This window comes from Schistocerca cancellata, chromosome 4 (genome assembly GCF_023864275.1).
Source record: "Schistocerca cancellata isolate TAMUIC-IGC-003103 chromosome 4, iqSchCanc2.1, whole genome shotgun sequence".
Taxonomy (NCBI): domain Eukaryota; kingdom Metazoa; phylum Arthropoda; class Insecta; order Orthoptera; family Acrididae; genus Schistocerca; species Schistocerca cancellata.
Genome location: NC_064629.1, coordinates 82703964 through 82724013, shown reverse-complemented (window position 1 = coordinate 82724013; position 20050 = coordinate 82703964). Strand labels below are relative to the sequence as shown.

At 40.9% G+C, this 20050-nt stretch overlaps 1 long non-coding RNA gene across 1 annotated transcript; it reads right to left on the bottom strand.

The window, feature by feature from the left end:
- Nucleotides 1-10515: 10515 nt before the first annotated feature.
- On the bottom strand, nucleotides 10516-11216 carry LOC126185082 (uncharacterized). Its single transcript, XR_007536942.1, has 3 exons — nucleotides 11146-11216; nucleotides 10881-10991; nucleotides 10516-10721 (listed from the first exon to the last, which is right to left on the bottom strand). It is a non-coding gene; the product is annotated as an uncharacterized LOC126185082 (long non-coding RNA).
- Nucleotides 11217-20050: the final 8834 nt, after the last annotated feature.

Below are 20050 nucleotides of genomic sequence, written 5' to 3'. Positions count from 1 at the left end.
ACCATCCATCTTTTCTTTCTGGGGCTTTCTGTCGTTATTTTGCAAAGATTGTTAAATTGCACCGACATTTCCCTCAATCTATACACCCCCAACCTGCCGCCTGGTGTGGCTGTGCGGTTCTAGGCGCTTCAGTCTGGAACCGCGTGACCGCTACGGTCGCAGGTTCGAATCCTGCCTCGGGCATGGATGTGTGTGATGTCCTTAGGTTAGTTAGGTTTAAGTAGTTCTAAGTTCTAGGGGACTCGTGATCACAGATGTTAAGTCCCATAGTGCTCAGAGCCATTTGAACCCCCAACCTGTTTTTGCTTTCTTCAGGCGCTACACTCAATGGTAATAAACTATTTTATACTGATCACAATTTTGCACAGACAACCAAACATAGCAAAGTTGTGTACAGGTCATCAAACACAAACGATACTCGCAAGAATATTGGACCATCAAACCGATCTCCAACCAGGGTATATACTACTGAGTACCGTCAATTTTCGCTGTACTTCTCGATATCAAGAACACCGCCCTAGCCTCCCGATCGCTAACGCACTACAATGCACAACATATACACTGTAAATTATTTCTCCACAAACACCAAACTTTAGCGACGTGCAGCCTACTGTAAACCATTGACTAACTAGAAACAAGTAGAGTAAACTGATATTTGCACTCTTGAATACCGAAGTCGGTCATCTAACAGATTCGAGATCATCAATATTCTTTACCAACCAACTATGATCTTTCCCACGTCTAGAGAACAGGCAAACGTGTGTCCAACACACCACAATCGCTCTTCCCTCAACTAAATAAAGGCATCAAATGTCCAGAAGCAGTTGCCGAACAATTTACATGGGAGAGAATAACGCTCCATCACAAACGCACCATCTTCTCAAAGTTACACTTGATCACGAAAGCCACCCAGCACATAGTAAGTATTTGTTCGCTATTCGTTCGTCTAGAAGATGGTAAAGTTAACTCTAATACATCCCTACCCTCCAATAGGCCTCTGCATTCGGAAGAGTGCTACAATTAACAGGGGAACCCAAATCAATACCACCACAGACTTTGCATACACGGACACATTCCAGAAAACCCCTCACATATATCTTCTATCATTTTACTTACAACTAACTCTTACGATCGCAGTCTCAACTGAAGGGTATTCGGCAATGACCAAAGTATTGGAAATACACCCTGCTGTCGGCAGTGACTCTGGAAATAGAAGTATCACTACCATTCTTATGACTTGACATACTCTTCCCTTCGCTATCACAGTACCCCAAGTCAAATCCATACCCTCCCTACAACAGCATGTAGACGTTTCCTTTACACAAACAGATATACTTTATAAACCTGATGCTCAAATGCGAACATATCACACACCCCGCACTAATACTAAGTATAAAATTACCTCCTCAATAACTGGATGCATACGACACCAAATAATACTGACCGAAAATCAACGATGGGTGTGCATGTCTCTTACGTTCATCCTGCGAGTCATACCACCGTGTCATAGATGTAATCGAGCACATGTTAAGCAAAAAATCTCGATCCCAACACCTGCTGCATGTTACTCTCACAAGCGCCTGTCGTTCTACAGGTGTGCACTAGTATCTATGTTAAAAGTTATATACTTGTTTTATAAATCTAGATACGACATTACCTCTGAATGAGGTCGTTTTTTGTCCAGACAAATACCGAGCCGGTAATCGTAGGAATGTGTATTATCAGACCAACGTGTAGCCCACAATGCAACCTCGCGATAAAATCGGTGAATTTTGACAGTCATCTCGCTAAGGAACGTAGTATGTGACCGATATTTGCAACTCCCTCACGCCGCTAGATATTTATCCAGTACGTGTTAATGTATTCTATCTCGATACCATTCAGAGGTTCCGTTATATACCCACTGAGTTAAAGGTGATGACTGATTGAGAAGGATCACAGCCACAAGTGAATCATATCTCTAAACGAGTCAACTTTCTCGAACCTATCTACTATAGTAAAAATCCAACATAGTCTTAGTTAGTCCCTACACATCTTGCAACTGCTTCCATTTCCACAGCTTTGCGCATGTGATCATTCCATTTTAAGTCGGAACTGAGCAGACGTTGGACAAAGCCGTATCCACCACGTTCTGCAACCCGTCTAGAAACAAAGCGAACTGAGTTAATGCGACAGGACCGTGTTTTGGCCATTTGGCGGAAATGCGCTCATTGTGGCGCGTTCCCAGACTACATACAAGTACTACAGATCCACGTCCATTCAAATCTATCAGCCCAACATTCTATCATCGTTATACTCTACCCCGCAACAGAGAAAAATTAATAACTATAGAAGATCAAATAACTTCATCTCATATAGAACTCACATAGACGCCATTACTTGCGTGATGACGCGAAGCTGCGTTGGGGGTCCAGCACGGAGACAGACAGAGAGATTTTGCAGTGCTTACCAGAATAGCACAGCGTGCAGCCCTCCAAGCGTTCCTAATGGCATACTTCGTTCCTCACTGAATTTACCTGTCAAACTGCTCCATGTGTGGAACGGCCCTATTAAATACACACGTATTGATACACTACAGAGGGTTGTTTAAAGTTTCATCACCTCTACTCTAGGAGAATGATCGTATCCCACGTACTATACTGTAAATCGCAAGAAACATCACCTGTGGTCCTGTTTAGTTGTTTGAAACACTGTTTTCTAACATGCTTTGTACACTGCCAAACATTTAGTTTTTCTGCTACGACTTCGTGGTCTAAGCCAGGTTCTAAACAGACATTAAGAAGTTCTGATCCACGGCCTTTCGCAGGAAACTAGACGTTGCACGGTGTAAATCATGTTCTTAGGGCTGAAATCATAACATGCCACACATTGGATCATTTTAAATAAAAGACAGCTACAACATAAGGAAACCACAAGAGTTTGCTCACGTTGTGTAGAGTCTCCAAATTTCAGTCCGAATGTGATTTACAAGCTCTACATTTACGCTCATCTCTCACACTGACGGAATAGCTGATAACCCTTCGTTCCGTTTCGACTCATTCGTAATTTTGCACACATGTACGCGATCACTGTTCCGGTGCTAAGCACCCCAGAAGGTGTAGCCAAGCCGCCAAAACTCTCCCTCCAACTCAAACAAGCATTGTCACTCAATCATTGTTTCGTAAGCAACAGCAAGTCAGCGGCCGGGTGGGATGGAAAAGACACCACCGATATACTCTAATAATAAGCATAATAGTTGATAATGTGAACAATTTTAACACTTTTACACTAATTTCAACACTAACCATTGATGTGACAGCATGTCCCCCAATTTCAGTATCACAGCTAAACCGCCCCTTTTACATCACTTTGCGAGTATGATGTGGATAGATTATTGTGCAGTACATCCATTCATTGTTAATTCTCGAACACGTACACGTTCAAAGTACATCAGACAACGCTCTTCATATTTGTAACACTTCGAGCATAGTGTTTAATTTATGATCTATCTCTCAGAGTATGGGAGTCACAGAGCATTCTCCCCGTCTTACGGTAAAAGACCAACCTCACACAGTCATTGACCAACACACCCTGCAGCACCGTTAGAGAATTAATCTCCAAGCGATCAGAAGAAGAGCGCTACACTCCACGTCTCGTGAATGAATATAGATTTCCATCCAAGTGCATGAGATTTCTCGAAATGTTACCATGTCGAGGAGCTTAGCACTCCTTATCGATGAATAGTAACAGATTTCAAAGTGCCGTAATGTAACAGCATACAGTTAAGAAGAACAAGAAAAGACTTATTTTTACACGTGATGGAGTTCGAGACGAATTGAGTTGGACACATTTTTACCTAAATCAACCAATCTATCAACTCTAAATTATTGTTCTAGAGTCTAGGATCTGTGCCTGGAAGGTATTGGTAAGATAGAGAACATAAACACACACACTCCTAAGACTACAACGTTCTGCACTTAAAAACGGATTATAATGTTAGATGGAATACCTTTCCGGCCTATCAGACATACGCCCTTCTTCACAGTTTCTCTACGGTGAACTATCTTATCGAATCGTACAACATTTGCTTTGCATAATACGAGCGCAATATAGCTTTGCGGAGACGTATAGTGTCCACTGTTCACATCCGATCACGGTTCAGGGATTATACAATGCCTGCATAAGGCCTACATAAAATGATGAGGTTTTATATATCCAATCTTCTTCTTCTTATGCTGCTCCCCCTTCTTGGTAACAGCTATTTTCCCTTCAGTTAAGTCACCTATTCTCTTTTCAGTTGCGTTAACCCGTTAGTACAATGTCCCTTTCTCAATAACAGCTATTTCCCCTTCAGTTAAGTCGTTTACTTTCTTCTCGAATGCATTAACCCGATCATTCAGTGTATTGTTCAATCGCAGAAGGGTATGACAATACGTCTCTATTTTCTTGTGTATGCCTCCAACTTGACGTTCGAGAGTTTGAATTTTCGTGTCCACGTACAAGCGAATGTTTTGTCCGTGCACACCCAGCCTATCAAACTGAGCTCCCAGCATGCGTGCGAATTTATCCTCTTTGCATGGCTGTATGTATAGGAACTCCTGGAAGTTCCGTCTGTACCTGCCATCATTCAGTTTTCTTGTTTTATCAGTAAGGAGAAACCCATACTGTGGTTCCAGCAATCTGCACATATCTTTACAAAATCATTGCACCACATATCGGTTCCTACGTGATCCTGGTAAATGTGTTTTAAATTCGGACTGTCCTGTTTGAATGCTATAACTAGTTTTACATTAACGCTCACCAGCTGTTTTAGGATTCTGGAATAAGTCTGACGAAAAATAAAATACATCAACAGCCATATGGCGACTGAAACAGAAATATCGCCGAGTTTGATCTTGGTTTTCCACGGCAGAATCGTCAAATATGAACACTTCGTTTAGCTTTACTTTTTCCGGTGGAGGAATATCACTGCTCTCACAGAATGTCTCGCATGTCACACCATCTACACCCTTCAATATCTCCTGTAATACATTCGAGGTATGAACTGAAAAACGTCTTCAGTAACCACGTTTCGTGTTTTATTCAGTACACGATGCATTTCGGACCCTGTGGGTCCATCGTAAGGTGTAATTCGTCTTAATACATGCTTTATTTTTTCTCTTGAATGCGATGAAATGCATATTACTGTCACGAAAAGGTTTGATGTTAGGTTACGAATTTCGTAAGTCGAACGCGGAAAATATGTGCGAAATAGTGGAAAAGATGAGCAGTGTAAACTTACCAAATAATCCAAGAAAAGCGTTGTTAACGTTTTAGCATCAGCATACGTTTTTTTCTTCGTCGTTTTCGTGCGTATCATTTCATTCAAGAGGCACATTCGCATACATATTGTGGGCTTTCAAATAACTACATACCCTCCGACTCAGAGTTGAAATATTAAAAGTTTGTCCGGTTTCGATGTCTAGGGGCTGCGATACGTAGTTGCCGCATTACAGGCCAAATGCTGCTGAGTCTACAGTATATGATAAGAATACACACACGAATCGAATGGTCGAACGTTTCTATCACTCGGCAATTGCGAATTATGAAAGTAAAATATAAATTTATAAATGAATGATTGTAATTAAATAATATCTGAAGGTACTATCTTAACGACTTTAAATGATGAGTAATATAGTAGAAGTACTTTTGAGAATGCAGCATATTTCTGCAAATACTTATTGGTGTCGATGGTCCAGCAATTAAATAAAATATAAGTTGAACAATAATGAAACAATAGATTCCCATTGCACGTAATTAGCTATGAACAACAGCATAGCTCGCGAGATATCCACTTCTAAGCGCACACTACGTCTTTACTGTAGAAGCCCCGGAAATCTCACAAGTGCACAAGTGGACACTCCGGAGTATTTCTATGTGCCATGACCACGCTCAAACCGCTCCACTCTCCAAGTCCTTCCCGTGACTGTGCGACTCCCGCATTGTTCCAAACTGCCTCGTGTCCTCTCCGGAAACTAGAGGTGGCAAAAAATAACGTAACTGATAGAAATAACCGGTTACTGAAAACTAACGGTTACTGCGATAACCGTTCCTCTGATACAGGCAGTTATTTCAATAACTGTCTTATGTCAACAGTGCCTCGCGCCATCTGTTGACCGAAGATCGTACTACGCTTTCCCGTCAACTCATCGGAGAACTGGCTAGGAACTAAGGAGAGGATAGACTATTTGGAAGGCGTTCTATAGGCCATGGGAATAACTGTGAGACTGCGCGCCATCTGTTGATAAGAACTGTGTACTATATCGTGCGCCTTCGTTACTTTTAGCACAAACAATTAAATAAGATTAATGTCCGAGCGGTAGCTGATAGGAGCTGCAGTACAGGCATTAACAAGTCTGGTCGTTCCCTTAAGCCACCGCCTCATATGTCAATTTAGCTTGGACGGGTTGTATAAAGAGAGGTACCATAAGGAATTCGAGCGACTATGGAAATAACTGTCAGAGATCCGTATTTTCCTCTGGCAGTTATCGTTATTGGCTCACAGTTCTCGCTCTCTGGCAGTTATCGGACTACCATTACAAGTAACCTGGAAGTTGGTAACGGAATAACTGTGTGTCTGTGTTCCTGATACAGTGACTCCAGTCTTAGACCCCGGTGACTTTACAGAGACGATAGTTACTGGAGCGAACAAATATTTACGTACTTCTTCGGAAATAGCCGTTGGCCGTCGCGAATGACAAATAACATGTCAGAACGTATAACATAATACAGTGGAATATAATAATTATTATCCTCATCATTTGTCAGGAGATTGTCAAAATATGTGAATATATCACAGTAACTGCTAATATTTACAGAATTGATACACTGTCAGAAAAAAACCACAGATACACACTTTCAATAAATTTATCATACACAGAATACCCGATCTTGACTGTTGCAACCAAGTGCTGTCAAAACTGAAATATAGCAGAATTTTTACCTAAGTTGGTCTATCAGTCTCTGTTACGATATTCATCTACAGAGTAGAAGGAGCGGTCAATGGAAGCGTCTGATTCCACCCGTCTGCTTCGACGTAAAGGTGTTGTGGTGTGTGAATGTCATTACGGCACGGTGTTTATGAGTTGGTTTTTGTGTGTGTCGATCTAGGTTGCAGTGCCGGAATTTGCTGGTGGTAATTATTATTTTTTTTTCTAGCTGTGATGTTTTGTGTGTTTATGAAGTATTGAATGTGATTTAATTTATGTAGGGATGATTGATTTGTGGACTTTTGGGATTGTGGTTTTATTTTTCGCAGTTGTAGGTGTTGGTTTTTTGGCATCAGTAGCTGTGGTGGACCTATATAGGTCACCGGAAATGACTGATTCCCATTTTCATAGTTATATGTGCTGATGTTTTAGTATCGTCATCTGAGGTTGACCTATGTAGGTCAAGGGAAATGTCCGATTCCAATTTTCATACTTTTAGTTGTGGGTATTGGTGTTTTGGTATGGTCACCTATGGTTGACCTGTATTGTTCAAGTCCGATTCCTGCAGATTTTTGTTGGTGTAGCGGAATGCTGTATTTTTTTTTCTTTTTGTTCTTCATTTTGTGTTTTGGGATCATGGTGTGTTTTTTTTACTAGCTTGTCCTCACTCTAAAACCCCCAACTTCCCGCAGTTGTCCCATTGGTTTGATTGTATTTTTGGTGGGAAATGTTATTGTATTATTTATATTTATCTTCGTGTTTGTTGCCATGTGTATGTAGTAACGTCATAGACACACTTAAAATAGCTATTTCCGGCATATTGATGACGGGTGGAATCACACTTCTGTATCAAATAGTCTTTCAAACACACTGTAAACCGTGCTTTATCTGAAACCAAGTTTTTAATGGTTGCTGACTTGCTGGCAGTTTATTGAAAATGCATGTTCCTGAATATTGGACCCCTTTTGGACCAAGGTAAGTGATTTTACGTCTTTATGTAGATTGCTGTTCCCATTTCTAGTACTGATATTATGTATTAAGCTATTGGTTGGAAATACTTGTAACAAATTTCATTAAGGAATAAATATACTAGGAAGCAGTAGTTAGAATACAAAGTTCCTTGAACAGGTTCCTACGTGATGTTCTTGAATTGATATCACAAACGATTTTTATTACACGCTTTTACATGCGAAAAACTTTTGCTACGTTTGATAAGTTACCACAGAATATGCTCCCTTATGAAATAATAGAATGAAAAAATGTGGTATGCCCTTCCCAACTGAATTTATTATCGAGTTGTAGTCCCAGAAATGTAACACTATCAACCTTTTCTATCTGCATGTCTTCATATGTTATAAACATGCTGTAGCTGGAGAAATCGAGCAGTTTCCAAATCTGACATAAAACTTGGATTAGCGTACTCACACTTTCCCCAGTAGGACTAGCTTTTACACCACAAGAGTAAACGAATCTGTCACATTACGCATATTTTTTGTTGTATTACAAGGCTGTACACTTTATTCTATTATATGAGCAGCACAAGAAATTAAGCTTCGAATTTAACCTACAGTACTCAGTTTACATATTACTTCATACTTAAAAACGCATGTTGTTAACATTTTACTTAAACAGTGCTTTGGCGAAGTTCCACGTACTTTCTGTCGCAGCTGCGAAGATAATATTTCTAATAGCGACCGATAACCTACAAACATATAATCTGAAACACTGATAATCGTTCTAACATCAACTAAAATGTACCCGGAGTTAATAAGCTGAGGTTATGACACGATTCATACGACATTCCTGCTATTTCACACTACTCGCAGTTATACTGATAACTAAACTGATGGATTCCAACTAGTGGTGGGCAGGAAATCGCGTATCTGTTAGAAATCACAGTGACTGAGAAGTCACAGATATCACAGTAGCAACTTTATAGAATCTAACTGCGATTTCAGTCACAGTTAGCAGTCGCAAGTAGTATTTCATATTCAAAGACTTGAGCCATCTATTGCTCGAATTTAGCACTGCTTTCTGCGATTTCAGTGACAAGTCGCAACTAAGAGTCGCAAGTAGCAACTAAAAAGCGCGGTTAACAGTGCCATCTGTTGGCCAAAGTTCGTACTACGTCCATCTCTTCGATACGGTATCGGGTCTAACTGCGATTTCCGTGACAAATCGCAACTAAGAGTCGCGAGTAGCAACTAGAAAGCGCAGTTAACAGTGCCATCTGTTGGCCAAAGTTCGTACTACGTCCATCTCTGCGATACGGTATCGGGTCTAACTGCGATTTCCGTGACAAGTCGCAACTAAGAGTCGCAAGTAGCAACTAGAAAGCGCGGTTAACAGTGCCATCTTTTGGCCAAAGTTCGTACTACGTCCATCTCTGCTATGCGGTATCAAGTCTAACTGCGATTTCCGTGACAAGTCGCAACTAAGAGTCGCAAGTAGCAACTAAAAAGCGCAGTTAGCACTGCCATCTGTTGAGCAAAGTTCATACTACGCTATTCGCCACCGAGTCAAACTGCGATTTCTGTGACAAATCGCAAGTAAGAGTCGCAAGTAGCAACTAAAAAGTGCAGTTAACATACTTTTCCTAGTGTCATCTGTTGACCGACGTACGTACTTCGTTATGAGAGCCTTGTGCCTCACGAGTTCGATGTGCTGTGTGTGCATATGAAGGGCTTATTTCAATAGTGGTACAAGTCCATTTTTGTTCATTTTGAGATACAGAGTCGTAAAGTTAAATGAGCGCTGACAAATCTGCATTTGAGATACCAGAAATATTCAAGCATATGGCTTCTTGCTAGAGATGAACCTTTATTTATGCTTGTTTGGATCACTAATTTCAGACGCATTATAGACAGAAAAGTGGAGGTGATGGACTTGTACCACTATTGAAATAAGCCCTTCATATTATATGACGACATACACATTCAGCATCAGTTATGGTTGGTCAAATACTGCTGTGACTCTGAATGTATTATATTAATAAGAAACAACATTGCCTTTTTCTCCTGAAAATATCAAGTAACGTAACAAATGTGTTTGATTCTGCTTCCAATATGACAGTTTTGGTTAATACTCCACATGCCTACAGGACTTTGTAGTGTTAACACAGCAGAACTCAGACATCTGTATAAGTGTAGAGAAATGAAAACAGCCATATGAATGCCTCACTTTTGTTCCGACACAGTTCAAGACTCGAGAGAAAAGTTTTACACCTGGTGTTCTACATGGCAACTTCACACACAAGAACTTTTTGCCGACACTACTACCACCTACATAAGTAAGCTTTTCCTGTGTTACTTTCAAGTAATGCACTTAAGCTATTCCTGATTTAACTGGAAGATCTGTACTTCCCACTTTCATATCAACAGCCTCAAAATGCATATTGTAGACTTCGGGATAAGTTACAGGTCAGTGTCACACCAAGATTGTGGTGAAAGGGGGGGGGGGGCAGCATGTCACTCTCCAACAAGTGTTTACCAATAAGTAAGTGGCGGAAAATTATGGGTACAGGGCGGCTTAAACATGTGGAAAATGAGATTTTTATTATTCACTCACTGTATTTGACATTTATTATTCCTTTAAAATCGCACAACAACTTCAATAAAACACAGTTTAATCATTCACACACTTATTTCACAATTATTTCACTTTTAAACTGCAAATCCTCTAAGAACTGTCTTGAATCTTCACTAGTCTCTCTCAAAAACAGCCTTGATGTGGATAGATACGTACAGCAACCAGTAATCAGAGTCAGAACTGTGTCTGCAAAAACACAAGGATTATTAAACAATTTTTGCTGTCATTAATTACTAGCAATATAATTGACAGAGTAGATTGCTAATATTTGCTATAATGAATATCACATTTGCAAGAACGATCACACTGAAGTAATTAAGTCCATCGAAACGCTTAGAAACTAACCTCTCGTCTGACGAAAACGGTCTAAAGACGCAGTGGCAATTTCTTCAGATCTGTTGACAATGATATTTTGAGTTATCACTTTACTGAGTGACTGAAATGTAGTTCAGGTACCTGTGAACATAACAATATGTTACAATTCATTTTCTAAATACGAACTATTACGGTACTGTACGGCTACTTACATATTAATTACACTATTAATATTTTCACAGTTGTTTCTTTAATACAAAATTAAAGCCAACAGAAGAAAAAACGTAAAACATACTTGCCAAAGACAGGTTTGTTGAGATGCAATTTTCTGTGTTGACAGATGTAACTTTCTCATACGGTGGTAAGTTGCAGAAATCGCAGGAATCACAGAAATCGCAGAAGTAGCAGAAGTCACAGAAATCGCAGAAGTAGCAGAAATCGCAGAAGTAGCAGAAGTCACAGAAATCGCAGAAGTAGCAGAAATCGCAGAAGTAGCAGAAGTCACAGAAATCGCAGAAGTAGCAGAAATCGCGGAAGTAGCAGAAGTAGCAGAAATCGCGGAAGTAGCAGAAATCGCAGAAATAGCAGTGGCGGAGGGATACACGACCTATGTTCCTTAACTGCGACTCTTAACTGTGACAAATCACAGTTAAGAATCACAGATACTCAAAAGTAGCATTCACAGAAATCACTTATATCGGAAAATCGCAGTTTAGCCCATCACTAATTCCAACTATGTCATTATTTAACTGTCGGAGTTATCGGTATTCGCTAGCGAAAAATAACTTGTCAGTTATTAATAACCGTTAACGATAACGGTTATCAAAGAATAACCGGAACTGTGATAACGGTTACTCCAGAATAACCGTTTGGCCCACCTCTACCGGAAACGTTGCTCCTCCCCAACCTTCATAAGTCTCTCTTAGTAACGAGCGCTGTGATTGGCTAGAGCGCTCCCTCCTTGTCTCCGAGCCGATGGATACACACAAAGATAATGAGACACATTCGAAATACTGGATTTATATTTAAATACTTGAAATTAAATAAATATTCCTACGGCTGGACCATAAACACGTTCTAACATAGAATATTAGATACATAAACAAATTAAATAAACATATATCAAAGGAATTGAACAAAAGGTAGGCCAGTAGCCTAATGTCTCTGTGCTTTCTAAAACACAGTAAAAATTTAACCAATTTCTTCACGAATAGTATATATCGGATATAAACAAAGGCATAGATGAATAAATATATTTATAAGCATGCTGCTACCGTTTTTTCGTGTAACTGTGGAGTACTTATGGCCTGACGCGATCAGTAGTAATCGGCCACTTTGACCTCCAATAACACATGTACTATTCGAGTTACATGCCTGTAATTTATACCAATTTAGGTTTACACTAATAGCTTTCTAAAGACACGTCGATCGGCGAAATCGGGAGAAGCGTTTAGATTTTAGAAATTCGTTGCTGGGTGTTACTTGTATAATTTACCGTCAGATACTAAACTTTAAATTAATAAAGATATTGGAAATCTGATTACACCATCAGAATCGTCGCGCAAATAATAGTAATGTACATGTTTCTTTTTGAGGTATCACGATTCATCTGGCTACTATTAATTTGTATACGGACTGTGAAATATCCGCCACAAAGTCCAACCATGTTTGGCCGTCACGGCGCAGGAGGATGCTAAGTTCACCCAATCTAGATATGATGTGACGTCATTATGACGTATATACGCTTTATTCGATTAACACACCTATCGACTTTTACGAACGTTCGAGATTCTAAACTGTCGTCAGCTAGTGGTTTGTTTTGACACGTTCGATTCTGATAACAGCTCAGTGTGGCAGCGTATATGTATTTCGCCAAAATAAAAGAGCTGGATATTAATAGAAATATTCCTGACCGTGGCCTTGAAAACACCACGGACAACACATTTCGTAAAAAAGTGAGGTCTTCTTATGTCCCGACCAGATTATATTGTGTGATTGTCGTATTGAATGGTTACGCCGAAAATAATATTTATTTATTATCAATATTTTAGTATGGTTTCATCGAATTGGTCTTGTCAGTACATATTAGATTGCAGCAGCATACTCTTGCTGACTTTTTGTTCTTAATTTATATAGAACTCGTGCAAGTTTGTTAGCTAAGTAATTTATATGTCCATCCCAAGATAGTCTTTTACCAACCATAATTCCAAGTAATTTTACACTCGGACCGCAGAGACAGGTACCTTAGTGTCCAGTAATGACTGGTGTGTAGAATGATTGAATTTCGAACTTAAAAAGAAAAATATGAGGCATTGCTGAAGAAAAATCGTCGACCGGAGATGAAATACGAGGGGAAGTGGATTTCTCAATGTAATCTTAACGAAAGGTTAGTGTTTTGACGCATCTAAAGATTTTGGCTGCTGAGTGCTTCTTCTCACCGAGTACGAATAACCGACGCACTTCAGCTGGGTCAGAAGTACATCAATTTCTGCTTGAGATACACAATAACCACGCAATTGCCCGTCGTCATCGATGCTGAACTCTTTTCAGCTTTTCTCTCATTAGTCTCTCGAATGCTGAACACATAATTAGAGACGAGCAACGAAAAACAACGCACAGGACACACACAAAGTACAATACACGATTTAAACGCAAGGAACGCAAAACACATTTAAACGAATGGCGCAGAGCACAGCGCTACCCTGTCACAACCTCTCGAAAGTTCACAAAAGTCGAATAGTCGATATACGGTTTCTATCGTTTTCAATGTAGCGTGTATACGTCATAATGACGTCACATCGTATCCAAGTCCGGTGAACTTAGCACAGCGTCAGCCATGTGCTCGACGGACTGGGGCTACCCCTGGCCGTGCAGCCCGTGCGGCCATTGCTTCCTCCAAACTTAGAATATTTTTAGAGCGCAACGACTCGCCCGTTACCTCACAACATGTTAGCAAACACTGCACAGATGTTTTTGTACATGGTGTGATCGAAGATGATTTTTCATGGTGCTAAAGATATAATTATTAAACTGTAATAGTTGGTATTTGAGTTTAAACAGTGTTTTTGTTAATACACACACAGGCTCAAAGCGAACTGCATCCGGATGTGTTAGCAACCATATGAGAACATTTGCTTTGCCGCAGTTGGATGGACCTACAATTACTGCACGTATGTCGTCAGGAAGGAGTACACCTTTCTTCTTCTTCCGGTCTTCTTGCACACTGTCACAGCTCCAATCGCTCACAAGGAAGTCTCGATTCTTCACCCACGCTGCCACGATACCTACTGTGCCAGGTACTGGTGTGCAATGGGTTTTATAGAAAATAATGACCACTATACCCTTCCATGATAACGACTATGTCAGGTACTGGCGTGCAATGGGCTTTTACAGAGAATTTAGTAAAATGATACACACATCGAAAAAAGTTTTCATCGCCTCAGTTCCAAGAGTTCAGAAAATTGGAATATAGATCAACGTAAACATCATTTCCGCCCTTTTTAATGTTCATGAAAACGACACATTGCATATTGTACCACCACACAGCGAGACCTTCAGAGCAAGTAGTCCAGACTGCTGTACACACCAGTGGCGTACCGTGAGGTGAGACTTTGAGACTTAGTCTCCCCTGTGTTCGTGCTTAAAAAACATGCAAAAACATGCAATGGCAAACTTTCTACTAAGAAGACATCAGTTTTGTAGCCCGCGCCGCCGCACCCTGAGTATTGGTGTGTATCTGCCTGCTTGAGACTCGACTGCTCTCAGTCTCCGCCTCCCATCCCTTACCTGGCAGTGTTAGTGGCATTCTCGGCTCTCCTCCACTTCCCCTCTTCCACGAAGGCGCTGCACTTGCTAGCAGGTATCGAGACTAGTCTCCGCCGCTTCTATGCCGGCTTTTAACACGGAAGTGAACAGTCGCGCTGTTTGTGTTCATAGTCATTCTTGTGTGATTTTAGTGCATATTTTCGTTGTGTCGCCAACATGAGTGAGCCAGCAACTGAACACCTTATAGAATTTTTATTAAAAACGTCTTTTCCTACATTAACGTACGAAAAAAAAGTGCGAATTGGAGGACAAACAACCTCCTATACTCAGTGTACTTTTAAGTGAAGGCAAACAAAAACGCACTGTTCAGACAGCCTGGTACGAAAAGTATGATTGGCTGACTGCGAATGCAGTTAATAACAAATTATATTGTTATGTATGTCTTCTGTTTGCTGGTGAAAAGGAATGATGCAATGAGGGCATTTGTACAATAAAGAACTTTGACAGGAATGCACAAAAGCATCAGATATCAAAACGTCACCTGCAGAACAAAGAATCATTTCAGTTGTTGAGCAAAAGTAGATCTGAGCACGCCCTTTCCGAAGCCGCTCGTCTGACAGAAATAAAATACAACCTACAAGTTACATCCAGCAGGAGAGTATTGGCTCGTCTCATTCAGGCAATTGTGTTTATTTGTAAACAAGAACCAGCCTTTCGCGGCCATCGAGAAGACGAATCCTTCAGCAACAAAGGTAACTATCTGAAATTGTTGGATTTACTAGCTCAAGCAGAGCATTTAATCCGAGACCGTCTGTTATCATCTTCAATCTTTAAAGGAACTTCTCCAGATACACAGAATGATGTAATAGAAATGATAACTCTGGCAGTTAATAAGAAAATAAAATCTGAAATTCAGAACTGAAATTTCGTTTCGATTCAGGCTGATGAAACATTAGACGTGTCATGCAAGAGTCAAATGAGTATAATATTCAGGTACTGTGTTGCAGACAAAATTGATGAAAGATTCGTTGGATTTTACGATGTTTCTTGAGATAAAACTGCTTAAGGTTTGTCAAACATTATTCATGCAGTATTGAAAGAATGGAATGTGGAACGAAGAGTGGTTAGTCAAAGATACAATTGCGCTTCAGTAATGGCGTGCAGAGAAAGAGGACTACAATAATTGGTGAAGCAGTTCTGTCCCTATGAGCTGTTTATTCATTGCTACGCACACCAACTGAATTTGGTACTGTTACATGCCTCCAAAATCATACGACAAGTATGCATGTTTGTAAGTGATCTTACTGCATTCCATTCGTTTTTCAGCAGATCATCAAAACGAACTGTATTGCTAACTGATAAAGGATTTAAACTGCCACATGCAAGCAACACTCGCTGGAACTTTCGTTCTAGGGCAGTTTCAACAACATCTAGTCATTTCTCAGGGCTATATAGTGTTTTTAATTATATATTTGATGATACAGGCTCTCAGTGGGACCTAGAATCTTTGAGCTGTACTGTGGGAATGAAACGACGGATGGATGATCCTACGTTTGTCTACTTGCTTTGCTTCTGCCGAGGGTGCTTTGTTTATGTTCATCATCTCTTTAATGTTCTTTAGTCAAAATCTGTCGGTATAACTGCTTGCCACGACGAAATAAGAACTGTTTTGAGAAACTTACGACAATTAAGAACGGAAACATTCGTTGATGAATGCATTAAATGCAGCTTGTGTTTGAATGGCAACTTATCATTCTGTGACAGTCAAAAAGACATCTCCCAGGACACTAACTTACGAGATATTGGATTTCCAAATTGTTCAGATGGGAAGAAGGTTTCAAGACTTTCCCCAAAATCAGTTTGTTGAACTTTTGAACGAAAACTGTTTTGCGAACTATCAAAAAGAATTCCCAAAGTTGAAACCGCTTCAATTATTAGAACAGCACCTTTTTTCAAACAAGAACAACTTGAAAATGAACTGTGTAACACATAGGCTGACGTGAAAAAACACTTATCTCCAAGAATCCTCTTAAAGTACATTGTCAACACTGATTTAGACTCCGTTTATGAAGAAACAACGGCGTTCCTGCGTTCGGTTTTGACCCTACCCGCAACTACAGCAAGCAGTGAACGAAGCATGAGTACTCTGAAACGAGTGAAGAATTATTTAAGGAATTCAATTTCCAACATCAGGCTGTCGTGTTTGAGCACGTTAGCAATAGAAAAGACACTACTTGGAGACGTATCCAGTGATAAGAACTTTGTAGACCGAGTTATAGCCTTGTTCGTGGAAAGAAAAGACAGGCACATTGCACTTGTGTAAAAGAAAATATATAAGTGCTTCTTCTCTTGCTGCTGGAGTTCTACAAATTTGTCATCGTTTCTTGAACAAGTCGGTTATTATTATTATTATTAATGGCGGTGGTAGTAGTAGTAGTAGTAGTAGTTGTTGTTGTTTTATTTTATGCATTTTGTTTAATTTGTTTAAATTATTGTTTATTGTACTATTTTGTCTCTCTATAATAACTGCAGAGTCTCCTCAACCTTAACAACCACGCTACGCCACTGGTACACACCAGTACCTCTAATATCTAGTAGCACATCCTCTTGCATTGATGCATGCCTGTACTCGACGTGGCATACTATCCACAAGTTCATCAAGGCAGTGTTGGTCTAGATTGCCCCACTCCTCAATGGCGATTCGATGTAGCTCCCTGAGAGTGGTTGATGGGTCACGCCGTCCATAAACAGCCCTTTTCAATCTATTCCAGGCATCTTCGATATGGTTAATGTCTGGAGAACATGCTGGCCACTCTAGCGATGTTGTTATCCTGAAGGAAGTCATTCACAAAATGTGCACGATAGGAGCGCGAAATTTCGTCCACGAAGACGAATGCCTCGCCAATATGCTGCCGATATGGTTGCACTATCGGTCGGAGGATGGCATTCAGGCATTCAAGTATCGTACAACCGTTACGGCGCCTTCCGAGACCACCAGTGGCGTACGTCGGCCCCACATGATGCCACCCCAAAACAGCAGGGAACCTCCACCTTGCTGCACTCGCTGGACAGCCGGTCGGAGTGACCGAGCGGTTCTAGGCGCTACAGTCTGGAGCCGCGCGACCGCTACGGTCGCAGGTTCGAATCCTGCCTCGGGCATGGATGTGTGTGATGTCCTTAGTTAGGTTTAAGTAGTTCTAAGTTCTAGGGGACTGATGACCTCAGAAGTCCCATAGTGCTCAGAGCCATTTGAAACAGCCAACTCGCTGGACAGTGTGTCTAAGACGTTCAGCCTGACCGGGTTGCCCCCAGACACGTCTCCGACGATTGTCTGGTTGAAGGCACATGCGACAGTCATCAGTGGAGAGAACGTGATGCCAATCCTGAGTGGTCCATTCAGCATGTTGTTGGGCACATTTTTACCGCGCTGTATGGTGTCGTGTTTGCAAAGATGGACCTCGCCATGGACGTCAGGAGTGAAGTTGCGCATCATGCAGCCTACTGCGCACAGTTTGAGTCATAACACGACGTCCTGTCGCTGCACGAAAAGCATTATTCAACATGATGGCGTTGCTGCCAGGGTTCCTCCGAGCCATAATCCATAGGTAGCGGTCATCCACTGTAGTAGTAGCCCTTGGGCGGTCTCAGCGAGCTATGTCATCGACAGTTCCTGTCTCTCTGTATCTCCTGCACGTCCGAAAAACGTCGCTTTGGTTCACTCCGAGACACCTGGACACTTCCCTTGTTGAGAGCCCTTCCTAGCACAAAGTAACAATGCAGACGCGATCGAACCGCGGTATTGTCCATCTAGGCATGGTTGAACTACAGACAACACGAGCTGTGTACCTCCTACCTGGTGGAATGACTGGAACTGATCAGGTGTCGAACCCCCTCAGTCTAATAGGCGTTGCTCATGCTCGGTTGTTTACATCTTTGGGCGGGCTTAGTGACATCTCTGAACAGTCAAAGGGACTGTGTCTGTGATACAATATCTACAGTCAAAGTCTATCTTCAGGAGTTCTGAGAACCGGAGTAATGCAATACATTTTCTAATGTGTGTATAATTGTCTGCTGTTGCATGTTTGCAGTGAAAATACTGGTGGCAATGGCTTTAGTACTTGCAATGAAATGAGAGGTAAGAAATTTAAAAAAAGCACATACATAGTTATACACATTTTTATTCAGTAATCATAGACAGGATGCATTACATCAACAGGTTCTTTCTTTGTCTTAACACCAGTACATAATATAGAAAATAAAGCGCTCTTGTAAGCACCGTATTCAGCATGTATTTCTCTCAAACTTATCGGCAGTGCATTAGTTTTCGTTGGTACCATATCGATCCACCGTTCGAAGCCATCTACACAAACACTCTTCATACGTAGATACTCTGCAATGTCCCTATACACAACTTTAACAAAAGACAGCCATCTATTCAGTCTTTCCAACGCAACAGATAACACTCTCTGTAGATCGAACAAGTTTTTAACGGTGGAGTGCTGTAGATAAATGAATGTTTCACCTGATTTCACATGAAGTTCAGAGTCATTGTACACTGTTTAATGGATAGTGTTAGACCAGCACAGTAAATGTCTGGGGGAGTACGGCTAGGATGATACTCGGTGGTCACCTGCTGCTTGATGTAGGATTTTGCATGACACAGTTCATCCTGCATAATATTCCAGACACACACACAAACTGTCTACAACACAACACACACTGTCACTCAAATGAATAATGTGTGTACAGGTAGGGTTCTGATCCTGTTGCCACAAATGACTTGCTTATCATCATGAGATAGCAGGTTGATTTTCACCTGCGACACGCTACGTGTCTCGATCTTCACAACTGAATATTGACTTAACACACCATATAAAGAGGAGAGAGGAGGAGGAGGAGGAGGAGGAGGAGAAATGCCAACATCACCACACAGGTACTACAAGTAATCGTCAACCTGGAAGGCCGTTGAGGCCAAATGCCGTGCATCCTTAGCCTGTCTCTGGGTAGAATCTGTCTCGGTACAGCACGGGTACATTTGCAAGTGGAGACTTACTAACTCCACAATCTTTGACAATTTTACCTCACCTTTCACCAAGCTGATAATCTTACTGTTGGTCAGCTTTGTGCCATAGAGTTATCAGCTGCATATCTAAGAGTTGTAGAATGCATCAGGGTGGCACCTTATTATGTTATATGGATTGAGCCCCTTCACCCTATGAATAAAGGTGTCTGTGTCCATATAAAATAAATTTGGATCAGCAAAATAAGTTCTTGCAAACTCATAATGAAAATAGTACATGTGGAGTTTAGACAGGTCGGATATACACATACACATAAACAGATTTGGTTAATCTATCAAAACCATCAGCATCTCCAGAGCCACAACTTCTTTCTTGTAGATTGTGGCCCATTTAAAATTTGACCTGTCAATACAT